This window comes from Manis pentadactyla, chromosome 17 (assembly GCF_030020395.1).
Source record: "Manis pentadactyla isolate mManPen7 chromosome 17, mManPen7.hap1, whole genome shotgun sequence".
NCBI classification, from domain to species: domain Eukaryota; kingdom Metazoa; phylum Chordata; class Mammalia; order Pholidota; family Manidae; genus Manis; species Manis pentadactyla.
Genome location: NC_080035.1, coordinates 55,793,865 through 55,819,803, shown reverse-complemented (window position 1 = coordinate 55,819,803; position 25,939 = coordinate 55,793,865). Strand labels below are relative to the sequence as shown.

At 39.5% G+C, this 25,939-nt stretch overlaps 1 protein-coding gene and 1 long non-coding RNA gene across 2 annotated transcripts in view; both read right to left on the bottom strand.

Moving 5' to 3' along the window:
• UBAC2 (UBA domain containing 2) overlaps nt 1-25,939 on the bottom strand; it is a 180,617-nt gene that overhangs the window by 83,032 nt on the left and 71,646 nt on the right. The gene's annotated exons all lie outside the window — the stretch shown is intronic.
• Nucleotides 58-8,574, bottom strand: LOC130681434 (uncharacterized). Its single transcript, XR_008994592.1, has 3 exons — nt 3,769-8,574; nt 3,207-3,404; nt 58-102 (listed from the first exon to the last, which is right to left on the bottom strand). It is a non-coding gene; the product is annotated as an uncharacterized LOC130681434 (long non-coding RNA).

Here is a 25,939-nt window from a genome sequence, read left to right as displayed (position 1 = left end):
AGCAATGATGCTTATTTTGATAATGGAACATAAAGAAATGAAATGTTATATCATGAGTCATACTTTAAATTTTTATTAGGCTTTATATCCTGGAAGTCTTTTCTTTTAAGTTCTTATCTTACTCATTTCCAACTTCCATCCTGTAAGAAAATGGATCTTACTAGTGGATTCAACACCATATACTGAGTATTTTCAAATTTGTATCAGGTTAATTTGTATCAGGTTAACAAAAAGCTACCTGGACCTAACAGCCATTGACAAAAATTGATCTCTGTACATCTTATGGAGACAGGTGAAACCGTGTGGATGGAAGTCCGAATCTTAGAGCCTTTCCTTTACTCCCATCTGTAACTTGTGAAGGAGAAGAAAGGGCAAAACACTAATTTTATGCAGAATGGTACTATGTAGTCACCTGAGTTGGATCCCAAAAGAGAAACCACTGTGAAAGCTACTAAGGAAAACCAGAAGCAAAACTTCCGTAATTTCAGAGCATCTTTACAGTCCACTGGTTCTACAACTACACTTGAGCATAGACTATTGTATGTATGAGCTAACATGCAGCTTCACAACAGAAGAGAGTCCTCTCTGTGCTAATGTGGTCAATATGTAAGATCCTTCAAAGAAGAAAGTAAATCTCTATGTCAACTGATGAAGGACTAACATATTCTTTCGGTTTATTTTTCTGCCTCCCCCTTCCATTTTTCCACTAATCTGAATAAATGATTTTATCCAGTCATCAGTAGCCATACTGCTAAAAAGATAAACCCTAAACCTATATCTAACTAATCTTCAAAAGTCTGTACTCTAGTCAACACAGCCTCCCATCATCTTGTATTATTCATTGGCTTTCCACTTATTTTGTGTGCACTTCCCTCAGGAGTAGGTAAACTTGGAGAACTATACAGAACTTGCTGTACAATTTTTGTATTCTGTTACAGAACAAAGAAGACGGTTTTATACATAATACATAGTTCGAAAATCACAACCCTGTATTTTGTATATCAATTAGGTAATATATTAGTAATAAATTTAAATAATAATAGGAAGCTAGAAATTCATCTAGGACACCTGATAGTTATATGGCAGCTAGCCATATTATCTCTTCCATAATTTTATTTTTATTTCTAAAAGGATCATTTGGTTAATTAAAAAACAATCCTTAAAACTATCTAGTTTGAATCAGTATAAATGTATTAACTCTTCAGTGATCAGACAGAATAGTACAATGTATAACAGTAAATGTTAGATGTTAGAAATGACATTAGGTGCATGTGATAAGCTCAATAATTCACAAAATAGTCCATAATTGTGTAGTGTCTTCCTTTTCACAATCCTGTGAGACAGTTTGAGAAGACAGTATCACCCACACTGTATAAAGATACCTAAGTTCAGAAAAGCTACCTGGTCAGTTAAAGGAAGAGTCAGAAATATAACCCTAACTCCTCATCCTATAACCATGAAGACAGAACTGGATCACACAGACCCTAAAAAAGTATTGGAAGGCTTGTTTCATTGTATGCCAGCAGACTAATCCTTAAATAGGACAATAACCAACAGTGGGCAGATTATAAACTCAGCTAGACTGTGAGTTCCACTAGGAGAAGAATGTCATCTATCATATACACAACACCTGACACAGGGCCTGGCACACAAAAGGTTCTCAAATATCCATCTAATTGAATAGCACCTGTTTTGTACTATTGCGAACAAAATTCTAAAGCCCTATTGAAATATCTGTGAAGGTCTTAATTTCTCAATGCAATGCAAAGAAACACTCTAGATGCTTACTCACGTATGCCAGAGCATATGTGTAATTGAAGACAGTGACCTCCTAAGACCCTGCAGTTTAAAACTAGACATATTAAGGGACAGAGCTGATTACCCAACAAGCCAATTTAAATCTAGATACAGAGTATGTTCGGCTTGGATGTAATTTTTTACTTCAAGAAGCAAGGGCAGTGACTCCTACCAATCAGCATAAAGTAAATTTTCAAAGGGGAAGCACTGATATTAAAGTAGCCCTTAAAATGGTCCATTTTGGTCACTTTTTAGCCCACATAATCTGTTATTCTTTGCAAAGCTCATTGATTAGTCAGGTTAAGAATGAAAACATCAAAAGCTAAGCTTGTGACAATATAGCCCGTTCTTTAGAATGCAGAGAGGACTAAATGCGCTCAGGAGAAATGCTGCCACTGGAAGTCTGTTTATATTAAACTCTGAAAAACTGATCCAGTAAAGAATAATCCCCAAATTTCTATTCAACTAAAAGGCTCAATCAATTAAGAAGGAACAATTATTGACCATTTACTACATGCCATTTTTCCAAGCACTTGTCAGGCATTATCTCATTTAATCATTATTTTAGAGATTAGGTCAATTCTTATCTCCATTTGCTGATGAGGGACCTAGAGTGTCAGGCCACATGAAGAAGAGGAATGAAATCCAAACCATCTGACTGCAGAGGCCAAGCCCAAGTTGAAGCACGAGGATGTCACCACCTTCAGAACATGTTTACTGATGGCTCCACTCCTCCACTTCCTGTGGCTTGGGGTGCCTTGGACCATCTCCTATCACCACGTGGGGACTAGAGCTCATCTTCTTTCCCTGCAGGAGCCTCGTAATTTCTATGCAAACACAAACTTCATTCTCTGAGACACCCACACGTGACCATCCTTCTCTCATCCAGGGTGTTTAGCCAGTGACTCCTGCCTGGGTTTTCTCTCTCGACCTCTCTCGCACCTCTTTTCTTTGCCCAATATCATCATCATAGTTCAGATGCTGTCAATACACACCTGAATTACTCCAACTTCTTTCCCACTGGCCCCCCTCAACTAGAGTCAGGAACTTCAGCCTTCCTTTCAGATGCTATACTGGAGGCCAGCAGATTAAAAATAACAACAATAATAAGTACTTGCTAACAATCACATGGCACAGTGCTTTAAGCACCATATATATAATATACTTAATTTCATTGACGCCTCACCGTAATTCTGTGAGGCTCATCCCATTAATAGCTCTGTTTTACAGATGAGGAAATTAAGCCCCAGAGAAGTTAAGTAACTCACCCAAGGTCACACAGTTAGTAAGTGGGGAAGCCAGGCTCTAGACTCTGGCAGTTGATTCTAGAGTCTTCACGGTTCATCACTACATTATCTCTCTTAGACAATTATACATCCCAGATCCTCAGAGAGCCTTGGAAGAAATACTTACTGCTCACCAAACATCCTCAAGTTCCCTTAGAGGGGTACATGTGCCTACTTTTGGCTAATGGGTTGGGAGCAAAAGTGACATATGTCTCTTCGAGGCTGCAGTGTTAGACAGCAGCAAGGGATGTACCATTCCATTCTCTCCTGCCACAGCGACCAGCAATGCTCCAGATGGTGTGACCTTTGTCAGTCTGGGTCCTTGAGTAAGTAAATGAAAAACATACCCCATCCACCACTGTTGGCCAAGCAGTGCAAACAAGAAATACACTTATGTATTCAGTCATTGAGATTTCAGGGTAAATTTGTGGTTACAACATAAACTACCTTCTGATTAATACAGTTTTAATCTACTTAGAATGAAACACCAATAAACAGAGTGTAAGAAAAGTACAGACACTATCCAGCTCTTCTGGCAAACAAATACAATCTTTCTTAGTCCCACTTTCACTGTGTCATTTCATGTTCAGTGACTGAAAATAGTTCCCCGTAATCTACCATGGGGTTCCTCTCCCACACTTTCAAGCCCCTCCAGCCTCATTTCTCTCCACTGCCCAATACATACCTTTCACATTGGTCTAGCTGGCTTTTCTCTGCCCCAAGATCATAACAGGTATTTGGTTCTCCCTGGCTGGATTATTCTCCTTCCTCCACTTATTCCTCACATGCATACCCCACATCATTATCTCCTCCTTTACTTCTTTAACCACTCAAAGCTTCCCAACTTCCCTTCCTCAACTTACTTGGCTTTTGTAAAGTCTATGCCACACAGTTTTAACTTTAGATGTGTTTTACCTTACAATAAAGAAGAGAAAAAACACACTGGCCTGGGAACCCATGGCCTGGTTCTGCTTTGATTGCTAATCACCTACATGTACCATGTAAAAACATTAAAAAAGCCACCAAAAGCAAGCAAGGTCTAATAAGCAAAAGAAGAAACTTAATAGATCCCACAATCGAATGCAAATAAAATTAAAAACCTTTTCCAAAGTCATGGCAAAACTCTGAATATAGTTTTGGTAGTACATAATATTACAGAGTTATAAACAGTTTTGATAAGGAAAGTGTTACTATGGTTATATAAGAAAATGTCACTTGTTAGAGCTTACTTAAACAAATATGGTGTCCGGAAACTGCTTCAAAATACTTTAAAGTAATTAGTTTTTAGGGGACTAGAGGTAGGAAGGTTGGCAAAATGTTAATTATTGAATGTGGGCAATAGGACCCATTTTATTAATATTCTCTGCTTTTACAATCGAAAATTTTTATAATGAAAAGCTTTAACAGGTTATACCAAGAGAAACATGGGAAGTACAAATTATTTTCACCTAATTCTTCACCTTTAAAAACTTCAGTTTTCCCACATTATTAAAATAAGATCCCACCTTCTATAAAGTAACTGGCTTACACTCTTTAAAATGCCAAGATCATAAAAGACAAAGAAGACAGAATGAGGACTGTTTCAGATTAAAGAGTAAAGGGACATAACAACTAAATGCAAGATGTGATTCTGGACTGGACCATGGACCGGACTGTTTTTTTTTCTCTTTGCTATAAAGCAGGACATTATTTGGACAATTGCCAACTATGAATAAAGTAACACACACTGATGCACTTAGGGGTAAAGGGACACTACATCTACAACTTGCTCCCAAAGAATTCTGAAAAAAATACCACATGTACATAATAAAGAAAATGATAAAGCAAATATAAAAATGTTAATAATTAGGGCATCTAGGTTTAGGGTGTAAGAGAGTTCTTTGTCCTACTCTTGTAACTTTTGTATAAACCTGAATTATTTCACAATTTTTTAAAAAGTATAAAACGCAGTAGCAGCATTTGGGAGGTTGGAGGAAAAACAGCAGTTTCTTCTGTCCACTAAATTAAAAAGAAATTAACAGCTAAATACTGGGAGTCAGTCAGTACATTTTCAGAAACCATTCCATGGGGTATTTTCCTCCCAGTTCTGAAAATTTTCTTACAGCACACGTTTATTTTGTACTTCTTATTTTAGCAGAAAATTTGAATACAATCAAAAAGTCATTTTTAGACCTAACATTTACTTTTATAAACATCTGCAACACTGCAGTTGAAAATGTGTATAGGAAGCCTCTGTTTGATAAGCTTATACACTCAAATTATTTTCTAGTATAGTGAACAGATGACCATTAACTACATTTTTTACCTAAAAAAACAGAAAGTAGCACTAGGCTGTGTTGCACAGAGGGAAACACCTAAGCTAAGAGTCAAACAGGCATGAATTTCAATCTAGATTCTGCCAATTAAATAAACGTGACCATAGTACTCAATCAATTCTCAAAACCTCTACTTTCTCATGAAGGTCACAGTAATATCTATTCTTGTAAGACTGTTGTGGCTGTTCATGCACATCAGGAACACATGTAAAACAAAGCTCTATGGTACAAAGTAGTTATTCACTATACTTATCAAGATTGCTTAAGAGTAAATTCTACCACCAGAAAAATCTCCAAATAGAATGTGTAATATTAACATTTCATAATGCTACTCTATGTTTTTTCTCCAATCTGTTGCTGATATTAATGAACATATCCTTGGCCTAATAATTTATACAACAAATATTTACTAAGGGCCTGCTATGAGCTGGGCACTGTTCTAGGTGACAAGCTAAGAGCTGAAAAAAATAAAGACCAAATTGCCCTCACAAATCTTGTTCTGTAAACCAACATCAGGCATTAAGGAAGCAAATAATACCAGTTTAGGGGATGGGATAATTCTGAATGTTGTTCTGGCTTTGTTGCACCTAAGACTGGTTCTTTGCCACCCAAATATTCTCTGACCTACTCTAATAATAAACTCTGGCTATTTAGTTAGCCAGAATTGGTTTTATTACTTCAACTAACAGGCATGCCTGTGCTCTTGTAACTGAGAATGCCTTTTCTCCCTCTTGACTTCAGATAATAAAGTATATTAGATACTTCAGAGCTTTACATATGTCATATACAAAAAAATTCAGCTCTAAGATAGGTATGAGATTATTTTTGTGTGTATATATTTTGCCATGGTTACCAAGACGTGGTTAGCATTTTGAAATTTTTTTCTTAGAATAATACAATGATCTGAATCTAAAATCTTTCATAAGGTGCAACTTTCCAATGATAAACAAGAACAGGAAGTGAATCTTAAATACAACCAGACTTCTAGTTGCCTTCACTGCTACCTACTCTGCTGTTATCTCAACCTGATGATCAACTTTTCACCATCATATTCTAATTTCAAGTTATTAATATTCTTATTTGTTTGAATAAAACATATTTCCTATTAAACTGGAAATTTTGACTTACACTCAAATATTTTAAGTTCTAAGAGGAAGGCAACTAAAATAAAGGAATTGAGTAGCAAAGCAACTCACAAAAGCAGAAATGAAAACAGATGTTAAACTCCTTTGAAACAAATTTTTACTAATTGCCTCAACCAGAGCTATTTCAGTCAACTACTAGAAATACTTTATCTAGTCAAAGGATCTCAACAAGCTCCAGAGGTCATCAGCTCCTCAGGGGCGTGGGCTCTTTTCAAGATCCTATTTATTACCCGGCCAGGCACCATGCACATTATGGGATTTCAAAACAATAGTTGTTAAGCCCTATAAAAGCTCAGTTTATGTCAGTGGTCCTCCATCAGGGGAGACTTTGTCCCCCAAGTATCACCTGGTAATGTCATGGCAGGGTGGGGGAAGGGCTGTTGCTGGCATCTAGTGGGTAGAGGCCAGGGATGTGGTTAAACATCCTCCAATGCACAGGACAGCCTCCCCACCCCCAGCAAAGACCTACGCAGCCAAAAGTGTCGATCAAGGTTGAGAAAAATCTGGTTTAGGTCAACTGTGACCCTGCCCTTCACATTCAAATATAAAAACTGATTGTGTGCTTTGCCTAGTCCTTTGAGGGAAGCTTACAAGCCCTTTCAAACAGGATACATTAAGTCTGTCCCCTGGAAAGATGCTCTGGCCACTGAAACTGTCAAAGAAATCCCTGCAGTGTAAAAGCCCAAGTTTCCTTTCACAATTAACCAACGATCTCCAAGGGCAAGAAGCTCTGTATGCTACTTTGATTCTGCAGACACTGGGATTCAGACATTACTAATATCTTGATTACACTGAGTAGCAATCTCGTTTCCTAATCATTCCTCAATGTCAAATGCCTAATTAAGGCACTGCTTCCTCTCCTTACATATCTTCTAACATCATGTATTTTCTTTTGCCACTTTACAGAAAATGGTGATCAATATTTCTGAGCCTATTTCCTCAAAGAAGATGACAGTTCCCATTATACATGGTTATTCTGAGGATTACAGTGACATCAGTGTGATGTAAAGGGCCTGGAACACGTATGGTGCATGCTCACGGGATTCCTAAAAGATGATGTCGAACACACTGCATTAGATACCCAAATATTGAATTGGTAGGAAGTTTGAGGATTTTTGGTTGGGAAAAGAGATATTCTGAGAAAACAAGAATGAATAGATGATATATTTCTCTATAGGGTGAGATCCTGGAAATGATTGCATAAATCATCAACATTTTAATCCTTTAAAAATATCATTGAGCTCAAATTCATTCTCATGAGTAAAGAGACTTGAGGTGACTGACCAAAAAATTTTTTAAAAAGAAAGGGCATTAGTACAAAAGAATAACTGATGTAACTAGCATGTGGCTGACCAAAATTTCAACCAGTCATAAATTTTAGGTATTAAAGAGTGCTCTTTTCACCACTACAGGCTATCTCCTGCATGCTCCATGCTGAAGAATGTATAAAAGACAATAAGAGCCTGCTCTTTAAAAAGCGTCAAGTTGAGAAAGAGATCAATTAAGGTAAATAATTACAAAACCAAGAATAAATGTTATATCTAACTTGTAAGCATAAAGTCATCTGTAAGCACAAAAGAAGGAGTGATTAATTCTGACTGGGGAGATAGGTTTCATAAGAGTAGAAATGTCAAGGTGAAACTTCAAAGATGAGCAGAAATTTGTCAAGCAAGGAGAGAAAGGATGTCATCATCAGATCTGCATGAATCAATTCAGAGAGATGTGAAATGACCTGGGAATGACAGGTAGTGGTGAAAAATGCAATTTAAGGTACAAGGGGTCATGAGAGAATGAGGTTAGAAAGGTGGCTTGGAACTCAACTCTGAGGTACCTCACTAGCAAGTTAAATTTTATAAACAGCAGTAGGAAGTTACAGGTTTCTGAAGCTATAAAGACATAAGATCTTGGACAGAGAACCAAGATGGCGGCATGAGTAGAGCAGCAGAAATCTCCTCCCAAAACCATATATATTTTTGAAAATACAACAAATACAACTAATCCTAAAAGAGACCAGAAGACACAGGACAATATCCAGACCACATCCACACCCATGAGAACCCAGCGCCTCATGAAGGGCGTAAGATACAAGCCCCGGCCCAGCGGGACCTGAGCGTCCCTCACCCCAGCTCCCGGCGGGAGGAGAGGAGTCGGAGCGGGAGGGAGAGGGAGCCCAGGACTGCCGAACACCCAGCCCCAGCCATCCGGGCCAGAGCGCAGACACAGTGCATGCGTGGGGTCCTGGATACTAGGGAAACAGGACAGTAAGACCTGTGAGTGGGTCCCCACAGCCAGCGCCCTGGGTACAAAGAAAAGCGAGTGCTTTTTGAAAGTCTTAAAGGCACAGGGACCCCACAGCTGGACGGAAGTGCCCTGGGACACTTAGCCCAGCAGCTGCGAATCCTGGGGAACTCTGGGCACCCGAACCCCCGCAGCGCAGCTCAGAGGCCCCTCACCGGGATAAACAGCCTCCCGCCTGTTGCCCCTCTGATGCAGCTCCGCCATATTGGAGCAGCAGCCCGAGGCAGGCCACGCCCACAGCAACTGCAGAGCTAAATAAACTCCATAGCGGCCGGGCAAGATCAGAAGCCCCGTCTGCACGCAGCTGCCCAGCACAAGCCGCTAGAGGCCGCTGTTCTCCCAGAAGGCCATAAACTGGCAAGAAGGGACTTTCTCTTACCCAACACATGCACCAGCTCCCCACAAATATATCTATCGCCATGAAAAGGCAGAAGAAATTGACACAGACCAAGATCACAGAGGCAAACCCTGAGAAGGAGATAGACCTAACCAGTCTTCCTGAAAAAGAATTAAAAATAAAGCTCATAACCATGCTGATGGAGCTGCAGAGAAATATGCAAGAGCTAAGGGATGAAGTCCGGAGGGAGATTACAGAAATGAAACAATCTCTGGAAGGATTTATAAACAGAATGGATAAGATGCAAGAGGCCATTGATGGAATAGAAACCAGAGAACAGGAACACATAGAAGCTGACGCAGAGAGAGATAAAAGGATCTCCAGGAATGAAACAATATTAAGAGAACTGTGTGACCAATCCAAAAGGAACATATCCGCATTATAGGAGTACCAGAAGAAGAAGAGAGAGAGAAAAAGGAATAGAAAGAGTATTTGAAGAAATAATTGCTGAAAACTTCCTCAAACTGGGGGAGGAAATAATCGATCAGACCATGGAAGTGTACAGAACTCCCAACAGAAAGGACCCAAGGAGGACAACACCAAGACACATAATAATTAAAATGGCAAAGATCAAGGACAAGGACAGAGTTTTAAAGGCAGCTAGAGATAGGAAAAAGGTCACCTACAAAGGAAAACCCATCAGGCTATCATCAGACTTCTCAACAGAAACCTTACAGGCCAGAAGAGAATGGCATGATATATTTAATGCAATGAAACAGAAGGGTCTTGAACCAAGAATACTGTATCCACCACGACTATCATTTAAATATGAAGGAGGGATTAAACAATTCCCAGACAAGCAAAAGTTGAGGGAATTTGTGTCCCACAAACCACCTCTACAGGGTATTTCAGAGGGACTGCTCTAGATGGGAGCACTCCTAAGACTAAATAGATGTCACCAGAGAAAATAAAATCACAGCAAAGAAAGCAGACCAACCAAATACTAACTAAAGGCAAAAAATAAAATCAACTACCCACAAAAGCAGTTAAAGGAAGCTCAAAAGAGCACAGAATAAAACAACCAACATATAAAGAATGGAGGAGAAGGAATAAGAAGGGAGAAAAATAAAGAATGACCAGACAGTGTTTAAAATAGCTCAATAAGTGAGTTAAGTTAGACAGTAAGATACTAAAGAAGCTAACCTTGAACCTTTGGCAACCACGAATCTAAAGCCTGCAATGGCAATAAGTACATATCTTTCAATAATCACCCTAAATGTAAATGGACTGGATACACCAATCAAAAGACACAGAGTAATAGAATGGATAAAAAAGCGAGACCCATCTATATGCTGCTTACAAGAGACTCACCTCAAACCCAAAGACTATAGGAACAAAGAAAGACTGAAGGAACAAAACAGCAGCAGAATCAAAGAACCTAAGAATGGGCTAACAGTTACCAAAGGGAAAGGGACTGGGGAGAAAGGGAGGGAAGGGAGGGATAAGGGTGGGGAAAAAGAAAGGGGGCATTACAATTAGCATGTATAATGTGGGGGGGGCGCATGGGGAGGGCTGTGCAACACAGAGAAGACAAGTAGTGATTCTACAGCATCTTACTAAGCTGATGGACAGTACTGTAATGGGGTTTGTGGGGGGATTTGGTGAAGGGGGGAACCTAGTAAACATAATATTCTTCATGTAATTGTAGATTAATGACAACAAAATAAATAAATAAATAAATTTTTAAAAAAGATATAAGATCTCCTTTGGAGATGAAATTAGGGGAGTGGGATAGACAGTGAGGGCATAGCTTTAAGACGGTGACAGGGAAAACAGTTAGGAGGCTACTGCAATTGTCCAAACAAAAGGAGAAGAAATGGAATCAAAAGAGAAATGATTTTTCATTCACTTACTCTATCCACCATCCACCATCCATTCACCCATCCATCCAACATAGGTGCTAATGGAGGCATGATCAACAGGTAAGACCGACATGGTCTCCTGCTTCCATAACGTTTAAATTTTCTTGGAGGAGACAGATATTAAACCATTCATTGTGTAATGAATTACTCAATTTCTATGGTGAGAAGTGCCTTTAGAAAGCGTATCACAAGAGACTGTGACCTAGTCTGAGAGTGGGGACAGTCAAATAAAGTTTCTGTGAGAAGAGACCTTTAAGCTTTTCCTAAAGCTCTTGTGCCAGGGCTATTTATTATTTCATACCTATCCCTCTAAATAAAAGCTTTGAGAAACTTCTCTTTCATTAGTCAACTTTGCTTTGTGCAATCACATTTAAGTACTTACTTAATAAAATCTCTGGTAGGCCTAATCCAACAAGAGGGCATTTCTGGGAGGGAAAGATGTAGGGATAAGTAGAGAACAGTAGGAAGAAGTTTAGGGTAAGAGATAGGGAAAGAGAGAAGGGGGTAAGAGACAGGGCTCAGAATCCAAAGGCTTAGCTCCACAGCAGCAGACTTTATAAAGAGTAACTTATTAAGAGAGTCTAAACATTTGTTGTGATCAATACTCAAAACATAATCCTCTGCAAACTGATAAACATACTGAGCTATCAATCTGTCAACTTCTATTACTTTATCTTGATGGGAAGGCACTCTGTTGTCAGAGTAGAGTAGAATAATCTAGGTCAAAATTCCAGCTCTGTCAACTGAGTTATATACTCCTGGGCAGATCTCTTAATCTCTCTGAATATCAGTTTTCTTACCAGTAAAATAAAAATAACCATACCAATCTCACAAAGTATTTTTTAAAAAATAGGAATCAAAGGAGAGAAGATAGTTAAAATATCTATTGATTCAATTCATCTATTCTATTATTAATATGATCACTTCAAATTTGAGGCCCTCGTTTCTATCTTTATTTTAAGAAATACTGCCTTACTTCTAGAGTAAAGGCTTTGATCATCATTCAAGCGGTGATGATTTTATGTTGAATACTTAGCCCAAGTTCAAGCCAGAGGGACAAATAATTTAGAAAGCTAACTGTCACTTATTGTTAACTTTGCCCACAATACCCACTTCCCTTAAAATATCCCAACGGTTGATATTCAAGATGACCACAGATGATTATAGGTGGGCTGCTACTCTCTAGTTGGCCCTCAGCTCTAGAGAACTCAATCCCTCAGCACTTTTGAGATTAAAAGTTAACACCACCTCTTGGTACCAACTCTGTTACTGCAGTAACACTGTAGCCCAAATGAAAGCCTAACATTGGGCTACTAAATTAAGAAAGAATTACATTAATTATTTTAGATACATCTATACAACCAAATAAGTCCACCAAATAATTATGGTAGCATCATAATATTTGTTTTGCAGCCTCTTGAATCATCTGTGCCCAGTCCTATAACGTTTTATCCTTTGAAGTGTCAAGAGGCAGAATTAGAAAATTTGGATGAAGCAAGATCTATGTCAAACATATAATCTCATCAAGAACAATAGGAAAATGCCTTCTTTGGGGAGACTAGTAGGAAATTCATCCTGCTGGAAATTGGGTATTTGCAGAAATTAGAAGAACATTAAATTCCTGCAGACAGATTCTGACACCAAGCACCCTCTTCTCTGCTCCCTTCACTACCACCATCCCAGCAGTTTACAAAGTACAGTATGCAGATGCCTAAAACACAGTCTGCAAAGAAACAAAAGAATGGGCCTGGAAGAGATGCTCACAGTTGCTGTGACTAGGGGAGAACTGGTGTGAGACAAAACCAACTGAAATACTAAGGGACCCAGAAACAGGCTCTTGGAAGTAAGACAGAGCACGGTGATGACAAAGCCTATTTTATTCTGAGTCAAATAATACTGTTGGAGGATGACATAATGAGCAATGACCTTGATAACATTTTTAAATGTCTTTAGAGGTAAACTGATATAATCAACGGAGAGAAAATAATCTTATTTCACAATTGTAAGTGTTCTTAAAACACACATTTAAAAAAATCAATACTGCCAATTAAAGGTGGTTGAGCATATCTATTTACATCCTCTATTCTCTCCTAAAATCTTGTAAAAATGGTATTAAAAGATTTTTTCAAGGCATAATTCCACAAAGATAAAAAACTTGATGATCGCAAAAATTTTTCTAAGCTGGACAACAGGAGTAGAGTGCTAACTAACTTGACAAACTTAAGAAAATGAAATGTTAATTCAGCCTTGGCGAAATCTAAGAAACAAACTGATTAACACGCAAAAACCCCAAGGGCTGCAGGATTAGCAGTACTGTGCTTTTACGGAACTGCAAAGAGGCAGTCAGAACACTGATCCCCTCCTAACACTGCCCCGGAGTGGACTGCCCCTCCTTAGCCAGGCAGACGACTGGGGTTTTATTATCTAGAATTGGTAGCAAGGAGTGTTTTGGGACTGGAGACTCCCAAGCACAGTTGAGAGAACAAATACAGTATTAAAAATCAATATTTATATACTAAATGTTGAGACTCCCAGACTTCTACCCTTTTGGGAGAGGATGCTCTGTGAAATCTGACAATTAATGAGGGAAAAAGAGACCAAAATTTACAGATCGTGATACTAGGAGTTCACAGTGTAACGTCTCAACCAGGGGACCCTACAATAAAGTCCATGGTCATTCAGCCACTCACACTGAATCCATTTCTTCCACCAGTTTTTTAAGAAGCTGGCTTTTAAATATAAATAGATAGTCAAAGGCCTAGATATATTTAAGGAAAGCCCCTACCATCCAAAGCAGAAAGTAAGGAGGAAAAAAGGAACTAAGAAAAACCCAGAAACTGTAGGGAAATGAAAACCTTGAAGTGGTGGGGAGGGAGGAGTCTCCTTAATATCATGAAAGATATATAAAAAAACATTGCATCCATGAAACATAAATAGATGCCAGTAAAAAAAAATATTCAGACAATAGGAAAGAACTACTGAAAATTAAAACTAGGATAGTAAAAACATTTTAAATGTACTCAGTAGAGGAAAAGTACTGATCTCACTAGTTATTAAGAAAATGCACACTAAAACCACAATAATGTCACTACATAGCCATTAAAATGACTAAAATTAAAAGGACTGCCAACTCTCTTGGATCACTCACTCTGGGGGAAGATGTCATGCCAGCTTCGTGAGAAGGAGCTGAGGCTTCCTGCAAACAGCTATGTGAGTGAGCCATTTTGGAAGAGGGTCTTCCAGTCAAGTCAGGCCTTCAGATGACTGTGACCCATGCTGGCATTCTGACCATAACCAGCTAGGCTGCTCCCGAATTCCTGACCCACAGGAAAACTGGCAACACCTTTTAAAGCTAAACAGAGGGAGGGGCAGAAGATGACGGCGTGAGTAGAGCAGCGGAAATCTCCTCCCAAAACAACATATATCTATGAAAATATAACAAAGACAACCCTTCCTAGAATAAAGACCAGAGGACACAGGACAATATCCAGACCACATCCGCACCGGAGAGAACCCAGCGCCTGGCGAAGGGGGTAAGATAAAAGCCCTGGCCCCGCGGGAGCCGAGCGCCCCTCCCCCAGCTCCCGGCGGGAGAAGAGCAGGCAGAGCGGGAGGGAGACGGAGCCCAGGACTGCTGAACACCCAGCCCCAGCCATCCGGGCCAGAGTGCAGGGCGCTCGATACTAGGAAAACAGGGCAGCAAGAACAGTGAGCAGGCACTGGAGGCTGGGCACCGGAGGACATAAGAAAAGCGCGCGACCATTTTTTTTTTGCTTTTTTACTGTTTTGTTTTGGCGAGCGCTTTTTGGAAGTCTTAAAGGGATAGGGACCCCAATACTAGGGAAACAGGGCAGAAAGACCGGTGAGCAGAGGCCTGAGGCTGGCACCGCAGAATAAAGAAAAACGAACGACCACCTTTTTTTTTTTTTTTTAATTAAAAACTTTTTTTTTTTTTTTAATTAAAAAAATTTTTTTTTCTTTTTTTTTTTGGCGGGCGTTGTTTTGTTTTGGCAGGTGCTTTTTGGAAGTCTTAAAGGGGCACGGCGGGTGACTTAATCCAGAGATAGGGATTCCGGGATCTCTGGGCACCCTAACCCTTGGGCTGCAGGGAGCAGGGAGGCCCCTTACAGAGATAAATAACCTCCCAGCTGCTCCTGCTCCAACGCGACTCCACCATTTTGGAGCAGCTGCCCGAGCCAGGCCACGTCCACAGCAACAGCGGAGATTAACTCCATAGCAACCGGGCAGGAAGCAGAAACCCTGTCTGCGCGCAGCTGCCCAGCACAAGCCACTAGAGGTCGCTGTTCTCCCAGGAGAGGAGGGCCACAAACCAACAAGAAAGGAAGTCCTTCCAGCCGTCACTCGTCCCAGTTCTGCAGACTATTCCTATCACCATGAAAAGGCAAAGCTACAGGCAGACAAAGATCACAGAGACAACACCAGAGAAGGAGACAGACCTAACCAGTCTCCCTGAAAAAGAATTCAAAATAAGAATCATAAACATGCTGACAGAGATGCAGAGAAATACGCAAGAGAAATGGGATGAAGTCCGGAAGGAGATCACAGATGCCAGAAAGGAGATCGCAGAAATGAAACAAACTCTGGAAGGGTTTATAAGCAGAATGGATAGAATGCAAGAGGCCATTGATAGAATTGAAATCAGAGAACAGGAATGCATAGAAGTTGACATAGAGAGAGACAAAAGGATCTCCAGGAATGAAACAATATTAAGAGAACTGTGTGACCAATCTAAAAGGAACAATATCCGTATTATAGGGGTCCCAGAAGAAGAAGAGAGAGGAAAAGAGATGGAAAGTATCTTAGAAGAAATAATTGCTGAAAACTTCCCCACACTGGGGGAGGAAGTAATCCAACAGACCACGGAAATACACAGAACCCCCAACAGAAAGGATCCAAGAAGGGCAACACCAAGACACACAATAATTAAAATGGCAAAGATCAAGGACAAGGAAAGAGTGTTAAAGGCAGCTAGAGAGAAAAAGGTCACCTATAAAGGGAAACCCATCAGGCTAACGTCAGATTTCTCAACAGAAACCCTACAGGCCAGAAGAGAATGGCATGATATATTTAATACAATGAAACAGAAGGGCCTTGAACCAAGGATACTGTATCCAGCACGACTATCATTCAAATATGACGGTGGGATTAAACAATTCCCAGACAAACAAAAGATGAGGGAATTTGCTTTCCACAAACCACCTCTACAGAACATCTTACAGGGACTGCTCTAGATGGGAGCACTCCTAGAAAGAGCACAGCACAAAACACCCAACATATGAAGAATCGAGGAGGAGGAACAAGAAGGTAGAGAAGAAAAGAATCTCCAGATAGTGTATATAACAGCTCAATAAGCGAGCTAAGTTAGGCAGTAAGATACTAAAGAGGCTAACCTTGAACCTTTGGTAAACACGAATTTAAAGCCTGCAATGGCAATAAGTACATATCTTTCAATAATCACCCTAAATGTAAATGGACTGGATACACCAATCAAAAGACACAGAGTAATAGAATGGATAAAAAAGCAAGACCCATCTATATGCTGCTTACAAGAAACTCACCTCAAACCCAAAGACATGTACAGACTAAAAGTCAAGGGATGGAAAAACATATTTCAAGCAAACAACAGTGAGAAGAAAGCAGGGGTTGCAGTACTAATATCAGACAAAATAGACTTCAAAACAAAGAAAGTAACAAGAGATAAAGAAGGACACTACATAATGATAAAGGGCTCAGTCAAACAAGAGGATATAACCATTCTAAATATATATGCACCCAACACAGGAGCACCAGCATATGTGAAACAAATACTAACAGAACTAAAGGGGGATATAGACTGCAATGCATTCATTCTAGGAGACTTCAACACACCACTCACCCCAAAGGATAGATCCACAGGGCAGAAAATAAGTAAGGACACGGAAGCACTGAACAACACAGTAGAGCAGATGGACCTAATAGACATCTATAGAACTCTACATTGAAAAAGCAGCGGGATATACATTCTTCTCAAGTGCACATGGAACATTGTCCAGAATAGACCACATACTAGGCCACAAAAAGAGCCTCAGAAAATTCCAAAAGATTGAAATCCTACCAACCAACTTTTCAGACCACAAAGGCATAAAACTAGAAATAAACTGTACAAAGAAAGCAAAGAGGCTCACAAACACATGGAGGCTTAACAACACGCTCCTAAATAATCAATGGATCAATGACCAAATCAAAATGGAGATCCAGCAATATATGGAAACAAATGACAACAACAACACTAAGCCCCAACTTCTGTGGGACACAGCAAAAGCAGTCTTAAGAGGAAAGTATATAGCAATCCAAGCATATTTAAAAAAGGAAGAGCAATCCCAAATGAATGGTCTAATGTCACAATTATCAAAATTGGAAAAAGAAGAACAGATGAGTCCTAAGGTCAGCAGAAGGAGGGACATAATAAAGATCAGAGAAGAAATAAATAAAATTGAGAAGAATAAAACAATAGCAAAAATCAGTGAAAACAAGAGCTGGTTCTTCGAGAAAATAAACAAAATAGATAAGCCTCTAGCCAGATTTATTAAGAGGAAAAGAGAGTCAACAGAAATCAACAGTATCAGAAATGAGAAAGGAAAAATCACGACGGACCCCACAGAAATACAAAGAATTATTAGAGAATACTATGAAAACCTATATGCTAACAAGCTGGGAAACCTAGGAGAAATGGACAACTTCCTAGAAAAATACAACCTTCCACAATTGACCCAGAAAGAAACAGAAAATCTAAACAGACCAATTACCAGCAACGAAATTGAAGCGGTAATCAAAAAACTACCAAAGAAAAAAACCCCCGGGCCAGATGGATTTACCTCGGAATTTTATCAGACATACAGGGAAGACATAATACCCATTCTCCTTAAAGTTTTCCAAAAAAATCGAGGAGGAGGGGATACTCCCAAACTCATTCTATGAAGCTAACATCACCCTAATACCAAAACCAGGCAAAGACCCCACCAAAAAAGAAAACTACACACCAATATCCCTGATGAACGTAGATGCAAAAATACTCAACAAAATATTAGCAAACCGAATTCAAAAATACATCAAAAGGATCATACACCATGACCAAGTGGGATTCATCCCAGGGATGCAAGGACGGTACAACATTCGAAAGTCCATCAACATCATCCACCACATCAACAAAAAGAAAGACAAAAACCACATGATCATCTCCATAGATGCTGAAAAAGCATTTGACAAAGTTCAACATCCATTCATGATAAAAACTCTCAGCAAAATGGGAATAGAGGGCAAGTACCTCAACATAATAAAGGCCATCTATGATAAACCCACAGCCAACATTACATTGAACAGCGAGAAGCTGAAAGCATTTCCTCTGAGATCGGGAACTAGACAGGGATGCCCACTCTCTCCACTGTTATTTAACATAGTACTGGAGGTCCTAGCCACGGCAATCAGACAAAATAAAGAAATACAAGGAATCCAGATTGGTAAAGAAGAAGTTAAACTGTCACTATTTGCAGATGACATGATACTGTACATAAAAAACCCTAAAGACTCCACCCCAAAACTGCTAGAACTGATATCGAAATACAGCAAAGTTGCAGGATACAAAATCAACACACAGAAATCTGTGGCTTTCCTATACACTAACAATGAACCAACAGAAAGAAAAATCAGGAAAACAACTCCATTCACAATTGCATCAAAAAAAATAAAATACCTAGGAATAAACCTAACCAAAGAAGTGAAAGACTTATACTCTGAAAACTACAAGTCACTCTTAAGAGAAATTAAAGGGGACACTAACAGATGGAAACTCATCCCATGCTCGTGGCTAGGACAAATTAATATCATCAAAATGGCCATCCTGCCCAAAGCAATATACAGATTTGATGCAATCCCTATGAAACTACCAGCAACATTCTTCAATGAACTGGAACAAATAATTCAAAAATTCATATGGAAACACCAAAGACCCCGAATAGCCAAAGCAATCCTGAGAAAGAAGAATAAAGTAGGGGGGATCTCACTCCCCAACTTCAAGCTCTACTGTAAAGCCATAGTAATCAAGACAATTTGGTACTGGCACAAGAGCAGAGCCACAGACCAATGGAACAGACTAGAGAATCCAGACATTAACCCAGACATATATGGTCAATTAATATTTGATAAAGGAGCCATGGACATACAATGGCGAAATGACAGTCTCTTCAACAGGTGGTGCTGGCAAAACTGGACAGCTACATGTAGGAGAATGAAACTGGACCATTGTCTAACCCCATATACAAAAGTAAACTCAAAATGGATCAAAGACCTGAATGTAAGCCATGAAACCATTAAACTCTTGGAAGAAAACATAGGCGAAAACCTCTTAGACATAAACATGAGTGACCTCTTCTTGAACATATCTCCCCGGGCAAGGAAAACAACAGCAAAAATGAGTAAGTGGGACTATATGAAGCTGAAAAGCTTCTGTACAGCAAAAGACACCATCAATAGAACAAGAAGGATCCCTACAGTATGGGAGAATATATTTGAAAATGACACATCCGATAAAGGCTTGACGTCCAGAATATATAAGGAGCTCACACGCCTCAACAAACAAAAAACAAATAACCCAATTAAAAAATGGGCAGAGGAACTGAACAGACAGTTCTCCAAAAAAGAAATACAGATGGCCAACAGACACATGAAAAGATGCTCCACATCGCTAATTATCAGAGAAATGCAAATTAAAACTACAATGAGGTATCACCTCACACCAGTAAGGATGGCTGCCATCCAAAAGACAGAGAACAACAAATGTTGGCGAGGCTGTGGAGAAAGGGGAACCCTCCTACACTGCTGGTGGGAATGTAAGTTAGTTCAACCATTGCGTAAAGCAGTATGGAGGTACATCAAAATGCTCAAAACAGACTTACCATTTGACCCAGGATTTGCACTCCTAGGAATTTACCCTAAGAATGCAGCAATCAAGTATGAGAAAGATCAGTGCACCCCTATGTTTATTGCAGCACTATTTACAATAGCCAAGAATTGGAAGCAACCTAAATGTCCATCGATAGATGAATGGATAAAGAAGATGTGGTACATATACACGATGGAATACTACTCAGCCATAAGAAAAGGGCAAATCCAATCATTTGCAGCAACATGGATGGAGCTGGAGGGTATTATGCTCAGTGAAACAAGCCAAGCGGAGAAAGAGAAATACCAAATGATTTCACTTATCTGTGGAATATAAGAACAAAGGAAAAACTGAAGGAACAAAACAGCAGCAGAATCACAGAACTCAAGAATGGACTAACAGGTACCAAAGGGAAAGGGACTGGGGAGGATGGGTGGGTAGGGAGGGATAACGGGGGAGAAGTAGGGGGGGTATTAAGATGAACATACATGGGGGGGTGGGAGAAAAGGGAGGGCTGTACAACACAGAGAAGGCAAGTAGTGATTCTACAACATTTTGCTATGCTGATGGACAGTGACTGTAAAGGGGTTTATAGGGGAGACCTGGTATAGGGGAGAGCCTAGTAAACATAATATTTGTCATGTAAGTGTAGATTAGTGATACCAAAAACAAAGCAAAAAAAAAAAAAAAAAGGGCAGTTCCTGTGTGGTAACCTCCAACGAGTTCTACACAAGGGTATAAAGGGCATATAAAAGTGTAGGCAAAGGGTCTGTTTGTGTTTATACAGAGGATCAAAGCCTAATTGGGCTACCCCAAAAATGAACTAAGATACAATATGAAAAAGAACTTCCAACATCTGCACTCTCTGGAAGACTCATGCCAGAAGATGATCATCAAAAACCCCAACAAAGATCCACGCACTGCTACAGCTGTAGATGCACTCATCCCACCAGTTCCTGGACTTGCCATGGGAATGAGGAAGGAGATATCTAAGCTGGCCTGTGCATACAGTAAAACAACAAATTTGACTGGATCTATACTGTTGGAACTCAACCAAGAATTTGGAGAAGTGCAAATTGTAGCGCTCCAAACTCTTACAACTACAGACTATTTACTGTTTAAAGAACATATGGCATGTGAACAGTCCCCAGGAATGGGTTGTTTTAATTTGTCTGATTTCTCTCAGACTGTTCACGTTCAGTTGGACAATATCCACCATATCATAGATAAGTTTTCACAAATGCCTAAGGTGCCTTAATGGTTTTCTTGGTTTCACTGGAGATGGCTGGTAATTACAGATATGCTTTGGTTATGTAACTATACTCCTATTATGTTAATGTGTGTGCGCAATTTAAGTAGTAGCTTAAAACCTATACATGCTGAAGTTACTCTACAAGAAGATATGTCAAAGAAATAATCAATCTTCCCATGTTTTCTTCCATCTGCTACTTCTATAGCTTTTCTTCTTCCTTCCTAATTAGAACCCTTAAATAGAATTCGTGCCTCATATCAAATTTACCGAGTATCATAACTCCTCCAAGTGGTAAAGATATGTCAAGACAAATGCTGGGCATAGAAGCCACAGGGCATAAATATGCAAAGAAGTAAAAAGCTAACCTTTTCAAACAATAAGGCTTCCCTCTCACTTACCAACTTCACATTTCCCTGTATGGCCCCGGAAGATGACTGGTTAGCCAGAGACGGGTAAGATTCCTCAAGGGAGGAACAACCTAAGACAGGCACAGTCGCAGGGGGGCCATCAGGTGAGAAATTGGGGATCAACAGAGGTGAGGCTTAGAACCTCACGCCCCCTGTTCTGAGAGAAATCTTCTGCATACGTGGATGTTTGATTGCCCTGGTCTAGCTTGGATTTACACATAGTCTACAGACACACACCTGATCATCTACATTTGCTCTCTTACAACACTAAACTATGTTTTCTACCTTTATCTTGTATCTACCTACCACTTCAGCATTTTATTAAAAATAATAATAATAAAGAGAGAAATGTGGTATCCACATATAAATCAAGTATAAAAACCAAATGAGTATTCATATATGAACTGTTTATAGTTCATAATGCATGAGCAAAACTGAAAGTTTCTGTGATGACTGCCCTTGTACTGTTCACTATGTAACTTATTCACTATGTAAGAATTTGTTCTCCATGTAAGAACTTGTTTGTTATGCCTCAGAAGATTGGAGACTGACGAAAATTAGGCTTGGGGTGGATTAATGATTGTGCATTGAGCATTGACTCCCCTATACAGAATTTTATTGTCGTTAACAACCATTTGATCAATAAATATGAGAGATGCCCTCACAAAAAAAAAAAAAAAAAAGGACAGACTTCCAATGGTTAAATAAATAAGTAACCGGGATGTAATGTATAGCATAAGGAATATAGTCAAGATATTGTAACAGCTTGGTAGGGTGATAGCTGGAACCTAGAATTATGTATATAAATGTTCTACCACTGTGTTGTACACTTGAAACTAATGTAATGCAATACTGTGCGTCAACTACCCTTCAATAAAAAATAATTATTTAAAAAAAAAAAAAAAAAAAAAAGCTAAACATACACATTCTGTATGATTCAGCTTTCCACTCCTAGGTATACATCCACCAGAAATGTATACATATACAGCAAAAGACATATTTAAGAATGTTTACAGCAACAGTATTTGTAATAGTCCTAAATCAGAAGCAACTCTAATGTCCATCAACAGTAGAATGGATAAATGGTAATAATTCATACAATGATATGCTATACAATTATGATAAAGCATCAATTACTATGATGTGAACAACATAATGAAACTGAACATGGTATTGAGTGAAAGACACTAGACCCAGAAGTCTACATTTACATTTATATAAAGTTCAAAACCAAACAAAATTAAGCCAGGGTGCTAAACCTCAGGATAGGCTTTGGGAGGAAGCAGACTGGGAGACGGGAAAACTGGGTGTTTTAAGGTGCAGCTGATGTTCTACTTTTCATCTGGATGGTGTCACTTTGTAAAAATTCAAGGAGCACTAAACTTACGGTATGTACACTTCTTATGTACATGTTGTACTTCATAGAAGTTTATTTTAAAATATTAATTAGAAGTGTTGGAAGACAGAGCTTAAGAAATCTCTCTTCAAGGAGAGCAAAATACAAAAAAAAACATAAAAAGAGGAAAAAAAGAGATTAAAATTAAATCTGTCCAGAAAGCTCAACATCTAGATACTAGGATTTTTTAGAAAGAGAGAACCAAGAAAATAGAAGGGGAGATGATCAAAATAATTCAGGAAAAATTCAAGAAGAGAAATAAGTGAGTTTCCTGATTCTCATCATTCCATCATAATGAAGAGAAACAACAAACTGAATGATATTACTAATGAAAGGAGAATTTTTAGAATAAAGGAACCCCAAGTTAGAATATGTATTAATACCTATACTAATATGAGAGGTGAGAGAGAAAGTTAAAAATATGAAATTAGACTACATGGAAATATTAATTATAAAAAAAACACAGCAGATGTGGTAAAAACAGTTGAAGAACAAATTACCATGCCAGAAAAATAAACTAAGGAACTCTCCCAGATGTCAGCATAAAGGACTGAACAGGGGGAGGAGATGGAGAGCGTATGCTTAAAGAAATAAACACAGTCATTTAAAGAACAAAAAAAAATCATTTAAAGGTTTCTTAGCTATACACTTTAGATAAAGATAACCTACACATAGACACATTATGGCGATATTTAAGAAAGAGAAAGGGAAATTCTAAAAACTTTGAAAGGCAAACAATAAACAAATGACAAAAACAAGATCAATCTCGGATTTCTGAAAAGGCACAGGTGAATTCAATAAGAAAGTGCAATAGTACTATTAAAATATTAAAGAAAGAGAACTTCAACCTAGAATTTTTAATCCATACAAATTATTATTTTAAAGTGATAGCAAATGGAAAAATATCTTCATGTATACAGGATTCAGAGCTTTGCTACACATACTCACTTTGAAAATACTTATAGAGAAAATACTCCATTAAGAATTAAGAAGGAAACTACAGAAAGCTGAAAGTCAGGGTGATCAAAAAGGAGAAATGGACTAATCCACAATTACAGTTGAAGTATTCCAACTCACTTCATAACGAACAGAACCCGGTAGGGATACGAAAGACAAAAAAATATATCAATGACGACAAAAAAAAAAACAACCTGATCTGACATTCACAAAACACACCACCCAACAATATCAGAATACACACTTTTTAAGTGCATCTGGAATACTCAGCAAAAGAGATCAAAAAACAAACTTTAGGGGGCGGAAGATGGCGGTGTGAATACAGCAGCGGAAATCTCCTCCCAAAACAACATATATCTATGAAAATATAACAAAGACAACCCTTCCTAGAATAAAGACCAGAGGACACAGGACAATATCCAGACCACACCCGCACCTGAGAGAACCCAGCGCCTCGCGAAGGGGGTAAGATACAAGCCCCGGCCCGGCGGGAGCCGAGCGCCCCTCCCCCCAACTCCCGGCGGGAGAAGAATAGGCAAAGCGGGAGGGAGACGGAGCCCAGGACTGCCGAACACCCAGCCCCCGCCATCCGGGCCAGAGTGCAGACACAGTGCGTGTGCGGGGGGCCCTGGATGCTAGGGAAACAAGGCAGCAAGAACAGTGAGCGGGCACCGGTGGCCTGGCGCCAGAAGACATAAGAAAAGCGAGCGGCCATTTTCTTTTTTTTTGGCTGTTTTGTTCTGCCGAGCGCTTTTTGGAAGTCTTAAAGGGATAGGGACCCCAATACAAGGGTAACAGGGCAGCAAGACTGGTGAGCAGAGGCCTGAGGCTGGCCCCGGAGAATAAAGAAAAACGAGCGACCACTTTTTTTTTTTTTTTAATTAAAATTTTTTTTCTTGTGGTCATTGTTTTGTTTTGGTGGGTGCTTTTTGGAAGTCTTAAAGGGGGAGGGTGGGACACTTAATCCATAGGTAGGGAATCCGGGAATCTCTGGGCACCCTAACCCCTGGGCTGCAGGGAGCAGGGAGACTCCTTATGGAGATAAGAAGCCTCCTGGCTGCTCCCCCTCCAACGCAACTCCACCACTTTGGCGCAACTTCCCGAGCCAGGCCACGCCCACAGCAACAGCGGAGATTAACTCCATAGCAGCCCGGCAGGAAGCAGAAGCCCTGTCTGCGCGCAGCTGCCCAGCACAAGCCACTGGAGGTCGCTGTTCTCCCAGGAGAGGAGGGCCACAAACCAACAAGAAGGGAAGTTCTTCCAGCCGTCACTCGTCCCAGCTCTGCAAACTATTCCTATCACCATGAAAAGGCAAAGCTACAGGCAGACAAAGATCACAGAGACAACACCAGAGAAGGAGACAGACCTAACCAGTCTTCCTGACAAAGAATTCAAAATAAGAATCATAAACACGCTGACAGAGATGCAGAGAAATAAGCAAGAGAAATGGGATGAAGTCCAGAGGGAGATCACAGATGCCAGAAAGGAGATTACAGAAATGAAACAAACTCTGGAAGGGTTTATAAGCAGAATGGATAGGATGCAAGAGGCCATTGATGGAATTGAAACCAGAGAAGAGGAAGGCATAGAAGCTGACATAGAGAGAGACAAAAGGATCTCCAGGAATGAAACAATATTAAGAGAACTGTGTGACCAATCCAAAAGGAACAATATCCGTATTATAGGGGTCCCAGAAGAAGAAGAGAGAGAAAAGGGATGGAAAGTATCTTGGAAGAAATAATTGCTGAAAACTTCCCCACACTGGGGGAGGAAATAATCGAACAGACCACAGAAATACACAGAACCCCCAACAGAAAGGATCCAAGAAGGATAACACCAAGACACATAAAAATTAAAATGGCAAAGATCAAGGACAAAGAAAGAGCTTT